Source organism: Hemitrygon akajei, unplaced genomic scaffold (assembly GCF_048418815.1).
Source record: "Hemitrygon akajei unplaced genomic scaffold, sHemAka1.3 Scf000033, whole genome shotgun sequence".
NCBI lineage: Eukaryota > Metazoa > Chordata > Chondrichthyes > Myliobatiformes > Dasyatidae > Hemitrygon > Hemitrygon akajei.
Genome location: NW_027331919.1, coordinates 17,270,180 through 17,284,493, shown reverse-complemented (window position 1 = coordinate 17,284,493; position 14,314 = coordinate 17,270,180). Strand labels below are relative to the sequence as shown.

At 47.5% G+C, this 14,314-nt stretch overlaps 1 long non-coding RNA gene across 1 annotated transcript; it reads right to left on the bottom strand.

Annotated features, from left to right (window-relative positions):
* Positions 1-7,685: 7,685 nt before the first annotated feature.
* On the bottom strand, positions 7,686-13,850 carry LOC140719924 (uncharacterized). Its single transcript, XR_012097041.1, has 3 exons — positions 13,737-13,850; positions 13,215-13,279; positions 7,686-7,804 (listed from the first exon to the last, which is right to left on the bottom strand). It is a non-coding gene; the product is annotated as an uncharacterized lncRNA (long non-coding RNA).
* Between the last annotated feature and the right edge of the window lie 464 nt (positions 13,851-14,314).

The window sequence follows — 14,314 nt, the reverse complement described above, 5'->3', positions numbered from 1 at the left end:
ACTCCGTGTGTGTATGATGGGGCTCTGTGTCTCACCCCCTCACTCCGTGTGTGTATGATGGGGCTCTGTGTCTGACCCCCTCACTCCGTGTGTGTGTGATGGGGCTCTGTGTTTGACACTGCGAGAGTCTGATGGGAAGCTCAGGTTGGGTGGTGGGGCGTGGTCATGTGTATGTCTGACACCGGCAACGGTAGCGCGTGCCTGGACGGTGTGCCGCCCCGTGTCTGAACCCAGTGCTGTCTGTGATTGGACGGTGCGGAGGGAGCTTCTCTAGTTTTCTGACCCCTGTATTGTGTGACGTCACTGGCTAGAAGGAGCATTATACTCTGACTGACCATGGGAGTATGCGGCGGGATGGTGCAGAGAGTGTTACATTTTCTATCTGATCACGGGTGGGTGTATTTGGGTAGCGTGGAGGGAGGTTCACTCTGTCGTTGTCCACAGAACATTGTGATGTAAGAGAATGCAAGGAGCTTCACTCCATGATTGACCAAAGGAGTGTGTGATCGTGGCGTGGAGAGAAAGCTTCAGTCTGAGGATGACCCGGAGCTATGGGCCAGTGTGGGAGGAAGTTCACTCGGTGTCTGACTCAGAGATGTGCGATGGGACGGTTTGGAGGAAGCATCACCCTATACCTGACCTCGGGAGAGTGTGCAGGCGCGGTGGGGAGGTAGCCTCCTTCTTTGTCTGACCACGGCACTGTGAGGTCTGACGGTGCAGTGGGAGATTCACTCCCTCTCTGACACCAGGATTGTGTGTTCGGATGCTGTACAATGACCTGTACTCTGTGTCTGACTCCAGGGGTATGTGATGGGACAGTGTGGAGGGAGATTTACTCTGTTTCTGACCCCGGGAGTGGGTGATTGGACGGTGTAGAGGGCATGTTATTCTCTCTGACCCCAGGAGTGTGTGTTGGGACAGTGTGGAGGGAGATTCACTCTGTGTCTGACCCCGGGAGTGTGTGATAGGGCAATGTGGAGGGTGATTCATTTTGTGTCTGACACAGGGAGTGTGTGATATGTGGGTTGTGGAGGGAAATTCACTCTGTGTCTGATTAAGGGTGTCTGTGCGAGGACGATGTCGAGGAAGTTTCGCTCTTTGCCTGACCCGGGAATGTGTGAATTGGGGGTGAGGAGGGAGATTCACTCTGTGTCCGACCACGGGAGTGTGTGATGGGACGGTGGGGAGGCAGATTCACTGTGTGTCTTTCCCCGGGATTGTGTGACGGGACGGTTGGGAGGTAGATTCACTGTGTGTCTTTCCCCGGGAGTGTGTGATGGGCCGTTGTGGAGGGAGATTCACTCTGTGTCTGACCCCGGGAGTGTGTAAAGGGACGGTTGGGAGGGAGATTCACTCTGTGTCTGACCCCGGGAGTGTGTGAAGGGACGGTGTTGAGGGAGCTTCTCTCTGTGTCTGACCCCGGGAGTGTGTGATGGGACGGTGTGAAGAGATATTCACTCTGTGTCTGACCCCGGAATTGTGTATGGGAGGGTGAGGAGGAAGGTTAACTGTGCGTCTGATCCCAGGATGTGTGATGGGACGGTGTGGACTGTGCTTCATTCTGCTCGGGTTTTTTGACGTTCCGGATGGCAGATTGACTTTTCTTTGTTCCTGATTTCCAGAGCAAACGTGTTCCGAGAACTGGATCAGAAATAAAGACCGCTGTTATTTCATATCCACCGTCAACACATCTTATGATGGAGCAAAGCAACATTGTTCAAGCTTTGATTCAAGACTCCTTGAAATAAATTCAAATGATGAAGCGGTATGTCCGACACCATTGTATGATTCCACACAAACACACCACCGTCTTCCTCACTGGGGGTTAGAGACACTGATTGAAGTTCTCTGCTCTCTTCTGTCACAGGCAGCTGGCTTCAGTTACAGAGTGAAAATTCATCTGCATCGCCCCATCACACACTCCCGGGGTCAGACACAGAGTGAATCTCCCTCCGCACCGTCCAATCTCACACTCCCGGGGTCAGACACAGAGTAAATCTCTTCGCATTCCGTCCCATCTCACGCACCCGGAGTGAAGCTCCCTCCACACTGTCCCATTACACACTCCCGGGGTTAGACACACTCTCAATGTCTTCGCACTCCGTCCCATCTCACGCACCCGGGTACATGCACTGGGAGAGTCTCCTTCCAAGCATTAATTGACGATGCTTCATTTCACAGAGTTTTATTTACAACTCTATTCACAACCGTGACCGGACATACTGGATCGGAAAATGTGAAGACCGGTGAGTTTTGGACTGGCGCAGGCCTGTTGGAGAGGGTCAGTGGGATCTATCTGGGGAATAACACGAGACTGTGGTGTGGGAATGGGGCAATAGGAGTAGTTTGTGGATTCATTCATGGCTCTGGGGAGGGTACAAGACAGTGTTGTAGGTACACTGTACTGACACGGGGCTGAGGAGAGTGAGTGTGTCAGTAGGATTTGTTTCTGTCGGGAAGTACTTGGGCAGTGCGATTAATTTGTGGACCGGACACCCGTTTGCAGGAGAATATGCGACGGTGGGATCCTTTGTGGACTCAGGGGGAGGGGAAATGTGGGCAAATTTAATATTTGGGGATCTGACACAGAGCAGTATGTGTGTGCTATTTTTTTTTCTCTCTTATGCAATTGTTTAACCCTCTTTGACAGGAACGTGAAACCTAATCTCCTGTATACGGTGAACGATAGAAAATCCACCTGCACTAGGTGTAAAGCGTACAGATGGACTTACAACTGCAGTGATGGACACTATTTCATCTGTGAAAAGTCTGCTCCTTTGTCCCCGGATGTTCTTGAAAAGATGCTTGAACTCTGTCAAGATCCCGTGGGTGCACTTTGAATCAAGTGACGACCCGTCTTTCCACATCCCCCCGCAACTCTCCCTAACTCTCACTCCCCTATCCTCTCCCAATCTCCCAACATCTCTGCCTCATTCTCCTCGCCTACCCTCGTCCCCATTCTCTCTCCCGCTCTCCTTTGCAGCTCTCTATCCCCAACTATCCCGCTGCTTATCGCCATCTCCCACTCTGTTTCCCCTTTCCCTACTCCGTCCCTATCATACTCCCGCCCCTTCCGCTCTCCCTTCTCTTCCCAGCCAATCGTTCCCTACTCTCAGCACACCCACTCTCATCTTTATTCTGTGCCCTCTGGTTATGCCCCGGAAATGAATTAGTGAACACGGGAACGTCAGCCCCAGTCCCAATCCCAATCTACTTTGTCCGTCGGTTCCTCGGCACCACCATCTTGTACACTGTCGTCTCTCTCTCCTTCAAAGCTTCCCACTATTGACCGTTTGGGCCCTTCCCTTCGACACTGAGGTTCAATAGCGCGTGAGCTCCAACGTACCAACTGCACCTTTGCCAGGGAACATCCTGTCCGAATCTACACTTGCCAGATCATTCCTGACCCCAATAAAGTTGGCCTTCCTCCAATTTAGAAGCGGTCCCGAAGGTCATACCTATCCATTTCCATAATGAGTTAATTTCTAATGGCATTACCATCACCAGATGCAAATTGGTCCCCGACACAAACTTATATTCCCTGCCTTTTCCCATTCGGCACTAAAAAATCAATTGTTGCACACACTCGTTAGGACTTTATACGTATTGATAAAGGAATCTTTCTTGAAATCATTTGACAAACTACCCAACTCGTCCTTTGACTGTCTGGCGCTCACACCCAATACCTAAAAAATTGAAATCACACTTTATCACAACCTTATGCTTCTTGCAAGAGTCTGCGAACTCCCCACAGATCTATTCCTCTGAACCCACAGGATTGTTCGGTGGTCGATAAAGTAGCCCCATGAACTAGTCCACACCTTCCTTATTTTTCAGTTCCGACTATAAAACCTCACTGAGACGAGACTGGGCACTGCCGTGGTGTTATCACTGACTTGTAAAACCGCCTCTTCGCTCTTGAAATATTCCCAGATTAGCACGACTGAAACAGCGGAAACTGGAATTTTGAGCAAACGGTACTGTCCCTGTTGCAGTCAAGTTTCACTAATATCCACAGTGTCAGGCTTAGAGGCGTTGACCCCTGACCTGAGCGCACCTGCCCTTCAAACAATACTTCCCGCATTGAAACGTACGCAGTTCAGAACATGAGTCCACGCAGGCTCCACTTTTTGCTTCATGACTTTGTCTGTGTTCTTAACAACGTCTGTCCAACAACCACTCAAATATCCATAATGGCGTTCTTGTTTTCATCGCTTGCAACTCTGGTTTTTACCACCGCTTCCCATCTTTTGATGGCAAACCTTACCGCTGGGATATTAGTTTCAATCGAGTTCAGGTTTAAATTGAGAGAGTTGCACATGGGAGAGGAAAGGAAAGAGCTGAGCAAAGTGGGGGCGGTGAGGCGCGGCCTCCAGGCAGGTGTCTGTGCTGCCCCCCAGTGTTCGCTCGGCAGAAGACCATCTCTGTTGTGAACAATTGTAGATTACCGTGGCATTCAAAGTGACCAGGGGCTTCAAGCTGCATAAATGTGTGTGTGTGTGTGTGTGTGTGTGTGTGTGTGCGCGCGCGCGCGCACACACATACTGCTTGAACGTATTTCACTGATATCCCACATATGCTTGCTATCTTTCTATTTTAGACATATTATGTATGAATTGTGCCGTTGGTGTTGTGTTTTGTAGCTTGGCCCTTGCTGTATTCATGGTCTTTCCTGTGTGACGGAATTGCAATTAAACTTAAATGGAATTGAAATGAAATGATATGAAACCGTCTCGTCTGTAGAGGTCGCACCTTCCGTACAAGACAGACCGGTGATACACATATCTGAAGACCTCGCTCCAACCCTAACTCTTTAGCCACTTCTTAAACTGAATGCTCTTTCTTATTTTGGCCTCACCTGCGCATACATAAGTTTATGTCTTCTTACCTATATATATATCATTCAACACTCCTGCCAGGTATTGCTGCTGCTCTGACTGCGATTATAAAGAAGGAAACGATAATTAAACTGAAAACTAATCAAACAACAGTTTTGTGCCTCCCTCATCCAAAACTCCCCTCCTTGAAGATTCAAAGAGATAAACCCGCTGACTGCAACTCATATCCAATTTCCCGCCACTCTTTCCCTCTAGTCCGGCTCAGCGCGCGCTCTCTCTCTCTCTCTCTCTCTCTCTCTCTCTCTCTCTCTCTCTCTCTCTCTCTCTCTCTCTCTCTCTCTCTCTCTCTCTCTCTCTCTCTCTCTCTCTCTCTCTCAAACACACACACACACACACACACACACACACACACACACACACACACACATATTCAAACACGGAGTTAATATCTCTCCACACCATCCCATCACATATTCACTGGGTACGACACTGCGTGATGCTCCCTCAACACAAAGCCGTTACGCACTTCCGTTGTCAGACAAGTACTGAAGCTCCCTACATACTGCCCCATCACACACTCCCGGGGTCAGTCGCAGAGAGAAGCTCCCTCCACAACGTCAAATCACACATTCCCAAGGTCAGACACTGTCATGCTCTCTCCACAACATTCCATTATGCATTTCCGTTGTCAGACAAGGACTGAAGATCCCTCCATACGTCCCATAACACACTACCGTTGTCAGTCACAGAGACAAGCTCACTCCACACCGTCACATCACACATTACCAAGGTCAGACACAGAGTGAAGCTCCCTCCACACCGTCCCTCTCTGTGACAACAAAAACTGGCCAAACTCATCTCCTTTGAACGTCCCCCCTCTCACCTTAATGCAGGTACTCTGGCATTAGACATTTCCATCCTAGGGGTAAAAGATACAGGCTATCTATTCTATTTGCGTCTCGTATTGTTATACACCTCAAAGAGAAACTTAACTCGTGGTTACACCTATCCTTTTCCATAATTACCCTGTCTCTAATGGCATTGCCATCACTAGATGCAAAGTGTTCCCCGACACAAAATTCTGTCCCCTGGCGTGTCCTATTCGATAGGATGAGATCAGGTATTGCACTCTCTCAATGGGACATTAATCTGCTGAATAAGGAAATTTGCTTAACTGATTAAGAAAACTATCCCAGTGGTCCTTTCACAGTGTGAGGCTCACAGTCAATACCAAGAATGTTAAACTCACCCGATGTCACAACCTGCTGTCTCTTACAACAGACTCCGAGCTCTCCACAGGTTTATTCCTCTAAATCCCCAGAATGTTCGGTGCTCGATAATGTAGCCTCATGAACGAGTTCATACCTTTCTTATTCCTCACTTCCACCTTTAAATCCTCGCCTCTGCCTAAATTATATATACAGTAGCACGGATAAAACAGCGGTAAACAGGAAGGCTGAGCTGACAGATCTCCTCTACTGCACCCAAGACTTACTAATGGCTAAACTATCAACTTTCCAGTCGTGGTCCCCTACCCTGAGCTCATCTGCCTTTCGTACAATACTTCCTGCATTGAAACTTACGCAGCTCAGAACATGAGTCCCAGAGGGCTCAACATTTTGCTTCCTGACTTTGTCTGTTGTCTTGAGGACATCAGTCCCAACAATGACTCCACTATCTGTTCAAACATTCTGGTTATCTTCCACATACAACTCTAGGTTAAACACCACAAATAACTCTATTTTAATGGAAAACTTTCCCTTTGGGATAATAGTTCGTGTCTGACGGTGACGAGTACGGTTGTCTAAGAAGGATTGACGACGAACAGGCGACTGAAAACTCAACGAACCAGAAACACCTTCCCCTCCGCCAGCATATTCTTGAACGCATCAGCACCACCTCCACATTTTTGTGGCATTTATTAGCTTTTTGCATTTGACAGTAATTTTACATATTTTCGCCCTAATGATCCTTCAAAAGAACAAATCTCCGGTGGTCTAAGTCACAGATAATAAAACAGACCGTGAATCCGGTGGAAAATATGCGATACCGGTGGACAGGACATTTGACACGCTGGCCTTCATCAGTCAGGACACTGAGTACGGTGGTCGGAGGTCACGTTGCAGTTGCAGATGACGTCGGTCAGGCCGCATTTGGAGTATGGAGTTCAGTTCTGCTTGCCTTGCTCTAAGAGAAATCTCAACGAACTGGAAAGATTGCAGATGGAGATTTCCGAGGATGCTGCCGGGACAGGAGGGACTGAGTTATGGAGCGAGGTTGGGAATTCTGAGACTTTTTTCGGTGACCTTACAGAGGTGAACAAAACCACGAGGGACACAGATAAGGTGAATGCGTGCACTCTATTTCCCCAGGACTGGGGTATCGAGAACATTAACGCACTTGATTGAGGTGAGTGTAGCTAAAGAAAGAAGCGGGGAGCGAGTTGGGTTAGATACAAGTGACAGAGTGGGATGGGGAGAGTGGGTAGAGACAGAGTAGAGAATCGAGGTAGAGACCGGGAACAGAAGGGGGAATTGGGGGAGAGGGAGGGAGGAAATCGGGGTGAGGAAAATGGGGATGAAACAGAGGAGGAGAGAATGGGGAGCGATGAGAGCGAGACTAACAGGGACGAGGGTAAAGAGAGAGCAAGATAATGAGTAAGATTGCGATAGAAGGACAGAGGAGAATAGGATAAGTGTGAGGGGCAGCGGCGCGGAAAGGGTAGTCCGAGTGATTAAGAGAAATGGGGAGAAAGAGGGTTTTATCATTATATTCAAGTCGGTCCCACGGGTTGCTGACAGAGATACTGGATCTTCTCAAAAATATCTGGGCACAAAGGGGCACACTTCTCACAGATGAAGGGATAACGAACCTGAATGCAAGTTTTATTCTCAGTGTTCTGTGTACATTCACCGCACGTGCGGTCTAATCCGCTCATCCGGTACACGACATTCGAAGCCACTTTCCTGTCAAAGAGGGGTAAACAATGTCAACGCACCTGCAGCAGTCAGTCTCCAAAACCACTGATACCCTCCCTCGCAATTGACCTGTGGCACCCCAACATCTCCCACAACCCCACTTTCCCAGCACAGCCCTGTGTCAGTCTCCAAATACGCCCACTGACCCAGTCTCTCCTTGCAGCCCTGTGTCAGTCAACAAAGTAATCCCTTGCCCCGCTCTCTGTGTCAGAGACCAGAATAATAACAGTAACCAACTTTCTCCTCACAGGCTCGTGTCGGTCCCCAAAATATTCCCACAGCGCTGGTGTCTCCCAGGGCCCCAAGTCAGTCCTCAAAATGCTCCCACTTTTTTACTGTGTCCCCACAGGCCTGTGTTTTCTGCCTAAGTACTCACACTCACCACTCCCACCCCACAGATCAGTGTCAGTCCAAACTACACCCACTGCCTGACTCTCTCCCCACAGCCCCGTGCCGGTCGCCGAAATATTCCCTCTGCTCAACCCTCTTCTTAGAGACCTGTGTCAATCACCAAAACATCTCCCGCTTCCCATGCTCTCCCCACGGACGTGTCTCAGTCCCCAGAGTACTCCCACTGAACCATTCTCTCGCCACAGATCTGTGTCTGTCCCCAAAGTACACCCACCCCTCATTTCTCCCCACAGACATGTGCCAGGCCCCAAAGTGCTCCCACTGCCTCACTCTCTCCCACATCCTGAGTCAGTTCCCAAAAGGAGCTCCATAGCTTCACTCTCTCCACACAGCCCCGTGTTAGTCCCCAAAATACTTGCACTCCCCAAGTTCCCGTGCGAGTCCCCACAATAATCCCAATCCCTAGCTTTCTCCCTAAAGATCTGTGTCAGCCGCCAAAAGACTGACTTCGACCTCTCTCCCCACAGCCCATGTCAGTTCCCACATTTGGAGAAGGAAGTGTGAGGTTCAGAACGGGAGTGCGGCGGGAGCCATTTTGATTTTTTCTTGTTCTCATCGGAATTAAGAGAGGCGGGAATGCGCAGGCGTGTGACGTCGGTCAGTGAGGCGGGGAAGATTTGAAAGGAACACAGCTTTATACAGCGGGCAGCGTCGTTTTGCGGGCAGCGGAGTGAGCCGGGAGCAGAGTGAAGGCTTAAGGGCTTTGGATCAATGGGCTTAGGCGGAAACGGGCGAGACAAGGTAGGTGCAGTTTTTAATTTTCCCTGCTGTTTGAGGAAAGGGGGGAATTATGAGTGTGAGGGCAGCTTGTTGTTATCGGTGTTCGAATGTGGGAGGTCCTAGAGTCTCCCAGCCTCCGGGACGTGTACATCTGCGTCAGCTGCGCTAAGCTGCAGCTCCTAAGGGATCGTGTAATGGAACTGGAGCTGTCGCTCCATGATCTTCGACTGGTCCGGGAGAGGAAGAAGATGATAGAGATGAGTTACAGGCAGTTGGTCACACCAGGGCCACGGGAGGCAGACAGGTGTGTTACGGTTAGGGGAGGGAAGCGAAAGAGTCAGGTACTAGAGAGTACCCCAGTGGCTGTACCCCTTGACAATATGTACTCCAGTTTGAGTACTGTTGGGGGGGGGGGGAGAGCAGCCTACCTGGGGGAAACGACAGTGGCCTTGCCACCGGCTCAAAGAGTCCGGCCCTGTAGTTCAGAAGGGTAGGGAAAGGAAGAGGAAGGCAGTATTAATAGGGGACTCGATAGTTAGAGGGTCAGTTAGGCGATTGTGTGGACGCAATGACAAAGGTAGAAAAAAGTGAGAAAAGTGAAATTGTCCTGAAAGGCGAAGACAGGGAGAAAGTAAGGGAGTTGAGAAGAAGGACTGCAAAGGCAGGAATCTCGGGAAAACGACCTTTGCCACGCGACAGTGACAGTAAAGATGGAATGAGTTGGAGGATAAATGCTTGGCTGAAGTATTGGAGAGGGGACAGTGATTCAAGTTTCTGGATTACTGGGTCCTCTTTTGGGGCAGGCGTGACCTGTACAAAAAGGACGGGTTACACTTGAATCCCAGGGGGGCAATATCCTGGCCGGGAGGTTTGCTAACGCTCCCGAGGAAACTTTAAACTAGAATGGCTGGGGGTTGGAATCAATTTGCAGAAACTAGTGGATAGGAGGTTAGTTCACAAATAGAGAAAGCTAGTAGACAGTCTTTGGGGAGGATAAGCAGGTGATAGAGAAAGGGAGCGCACAGACCAATGATGTAGGGGAGAAGGAAGAAAAAGATAATAAAGTTGTTTGCACTGTTAGGGATAAACAGAGTGGAAGAGGTCGAGAGTTTCTTAAATGCATCTATTTTAATGCTAGCAGAATTGTAAGAAAGGTGGATGAGCTTATAGTACGGATTGATACTTGGAAATATGATGTTGTAGAAATTAGTGAAAAATGGTTGCAGGAGGGGTGTGATTGGCAACTAAATATTCGTGGATTTCGTTGCTTCTGGTGTGATTGAATCGGAGGGACAAGAGGGGGAGGTGTGGCATTGCTTGTCAAAGAAAATATTACAGCGGTGGCAATGCAGCATAGACTAGAGGGTTCGTCTAGGGAGACTATCTGTGTGGAATTGAGGAATGGGAATGGTGTAGTAAAAATTACAGACCACCTAATGGGGATCCAGAATTGGAGCAACAAATTTGTAAGGAGATAACAGGTATTTGTAGTGATTGTGGGAGATATTAATTTTCGACACATAGACTGGGAAGCCGATTCTGTTAAAGGGCTGGATGGTTTGGAGTTTGTAAAATGTGTGCTGGATATTTATTTTTTTCAAGAAATACATAGAGGTACCAACTGGAGTTTTGGATCTCCTGATAGGGAATGAGATAGGTCTGGTGACGGAGCTATGATTTGGGGATCACTTCGCGTCCAGTAATCACAATAACATTAGTTTCAATATAATTATGGAGAAAGATAGAACTGGACCCAGAGTTGAGATTTTTGATTGGAGAAAGGCTTACTTTGAGGAGATGCGAATGGATTTAGATGGAGTGGATGGGACGATTTGTTTTAGGGAAGATCGTAATAGAGAAATGGAGGTCATTGAAAGTTGAACACTTGAGGTACAGAATTTTTTATGTTCCTGTTAGGTTGAAAGGAAAGTTTAAAAGTTTGAGAGAGCCAATGTTTTCAAGGGATATTGGAAAGCAGATTCGGAAAAAGAGAGAGCTCTACAATAAATATAGGCAGCATGGAGTAAATAAGGTGCTCGAAGAATATAAAGAATCTTAAAAGAATCTTAAGAAAGAAGTTAGTAAGCTAATAGAATATATGAGGTTGTTTTGGCAAGTAAGCTGAAAATAAATACGAAGTGTTTCTGCAGTTATGTTTATAGCTAAAGGATAGTGAAGGATGAAGTTCGTCCCTTAGAGAATCAGTGTGGACAGCTATTTGTGAAGCCAAAAGAGATGGGGGAGATTTTGACCATTTCTTTTCATTCTTATTCACTGAGGAGAAGATATTGAATTATAAAAATAAGGCAAACAAGTGGGGTAGTTATGGAAGCTATGATGATTAAAGAAGAGTAAGTACTGGAGCTTTTAAAGAATACAAAAGGTGGATAAGTCTCCGGGTCCTGATAAGTTAGTGTAGAAATAGCAGGGACTCTGAGAGAAATATTTCAAATGTCATTCGAAAACGGAGATGGTGCCGGAGGATTGGCGTATTTCTCATGTAGTTCCATTGTTTAAATAGGAATCTAAGAGTAAACCTAGCAATTATCAGCTTGCAGGTTTGACGTCGGTGGTGGGTAAACTAATGGAAAGTAGTCTACGAGATGGCATATATAATTATCTGGATAGACAGAGTCTGTTTAGAAGCAGTCAACATAGATTTGTGCTTGGAAGGTCATGTTTGACAAATCTTACTGAATTTTTGAAGAGGTTACGAGGAAAGCAGAAGAGGGAAAAGCAGTGGAAATTGTCTATAAGTGCTTCAGTAAAGCATTTGACAAGGTTCGACACGGAAGGTTAGTTAGGAAGGTTCAATCGTTAGGCATTAATATTGAAGTAGTAAAATGGATTCAACAGTGGCTGGATGGGAGATGCCAGAGAGCAGTGGTGGATAGCTGTTTGCCAGGTTGGAGTCCGGTGACTAGTGGTGTGCCTCAGGGATCTGTACTGGGTCCAATGTTGTTTGTCATATACATTAATGATCTGGATGATGGGGTGGTAAATTGGATTAATAAGTATGCAGTTGATGCTAAGATAGGTGCCGTTGTAGACAATGAGGTTGGTTTTAAAAGTTTGCCGAGAGATTTAGGCCAAACGAAGGAGTGTGCTGGAAGATGGCAGCTGGAGGTTATGCTGATAAGAGTATGGTGCTACATTTTGGTAGGACTCATCAAAATAGGATATACATGGTAAATGGTAAGGCATTGAGGAATGCAGTAGAACAGAGTGATCTAGGAATAATGGTGCATAGTTCCCTGAAAGTGGAACCTCATGTGTATAGGATGGTGAAGAAAGCTTTTGTTATGCTGGCCTTTATAAATCAGAGCAAAGAGTATAGGAGTTGGGATGTAATGTCAAAATTGTACAAGGCATTGGTGAGGCCAAATTTGGCGTTTTCTGTACAGTTCTGTCACCGAATTATAGGAAAGGTGTCACCAAAATAGCTGTACAGAGGAGATTTACTAGAATGTTACCTGTGTTTCAGCACCTAAGTTACAGGGAAAGGTTGAAAAAGTTAGTGCTTTATTCTTTGGAGCGTAGAAGGGTGAGAGGGGAATTGATAGAGGTATTTAAAATTATGAGGGGGATAGGTAGAGTTGACGTAGGTAGGCATTTTCCATTGAGAGTATGGGAGATTCGAACAAGAGGACATGAGTTGAGAGTTAACAGGCAAAAGTTTAAGGGCAACACTTCTTAACTAAGAGAGTGGTGGCTGTGTGGAACGAGCTTGCAGTAGAAGTGGTAGAGGCAGGTTTGATTCTGTCATTTGAAAAAAAAATAGATAGGTTTTGGACAGGAATTGAATGGAGGGTTCTGAGCTGAGTGCAGGTAGGTGGAACTAGGTGAGAGTAAGCTTTCGGCACGGACTAGCAGCGCCGGGATGGCCTGTTTCCCTGCTGTATTTGTTGTATGGTTATATTAGTTTTACTGCACACTCTCTATCAACAGTCCGTGTCGATCCCGAAACTAATCCAATTGCCCATTCTCTCTCCGCAGAACTTTCTCTCTCTCCAAAATTCCCCGATCTCCCACTTTCTCCCCACAGCACTTCTCAGTCCGCGAATTCATACAAATGTCCGCGAATTCATACAAATGCCCACTCCCTTTAGCAACTCGTGTGTGACCACAAACTAATCCCACTGCACACAACCTTCCCGCAGCCTCTGCCAGTCCCCAAAATAAACCCACTGCCCACTCGCTTCTCGCAGCCTGTATCAATCCGACGACCCACTTTCATCTCAGAAACATGCACGATCCCAAATCTCACCCGTCGTTGCATTTTCCAATCCAGTATGAACTGTCTTGTTTGCTGATAGCTTTGTTAACAAAGTTCTGTGAAATTAAATTGTTATCATTAATGACTGAATTCGAGCAAAATTGAAAGAGCATCCCTTTCTGTCTGACCGCTGGAGAGTTTGAAGAGATGGTATTGAAGGAGCTTAATTCTGTGACTCACCACAGGAGAATGTGATGCCACGGTGTGGAGGGAGCCTCACTCTGTGTTTGAACCGGGGAGTGTGTAATGAGACCGTATGGAGGGAACTCTCTGTGTAGGACCTCGGGTGTATGTGATGTGACGGTGTGGAGGGAGCTTCACTCTGTGTCTGAACCCGGAATGTGTGATGAGATGGTGTGGTGGAGTTTCACTCCGTTTATGACACCGGGAGTGTGTCCTGGGACTAGAAGGAGGGATCTTCACTCTGTGTCTGATACCAGAAGTGTGAGATCAAACGATGTGGAGGGAGCTTCCCTCTGGTGTGGATATATCTTCCGTCGATCTGACACGTACCTCTTCTTCTGCTGAATTTATTTCAAGAAGTTTAGAATGAGAGTCCGAACAATACAGCCTCGCTTTATCGTAGGATAATTTCAACGTGGTTATAAAATAACAGCACCCTTCATTTCTGATCCAGGACTGGGGATACTCTTGTTCTGGAAAATAGGAAGAAGGAACAGTGAATCTCCCTGCGTACGGTCCATTACATCCGCTGTGAGTCAAACATAGAAAAAGTATCCCTCCTCACCGTCCCATCACACACTCCCGGGGTCAGACACAGAGTGAATTTCCCTCCACACCGTATAATCATACACTCCCGGGGTCAGACACAGAGTGAAGCTCCCTCGGCACACTCCCATTACACATTCCCGGGTTCAGACACAGAGTGAATCTCCCTCCACACCGTCCAATCACACATTCCCGGGGTCTGACACAGAAAGGAGCTCTCTCCACATCGTTCCCTCACACACTTCCGGCGTCAGACACTGTGAAGCTTCCTCTACCCAGTCACATCGCATACTCCAGGGGGCAGACACTCCATGAATCTCCCTCCACATTGTCCCATCACACAATCCTTGGGTCGGTCGCCG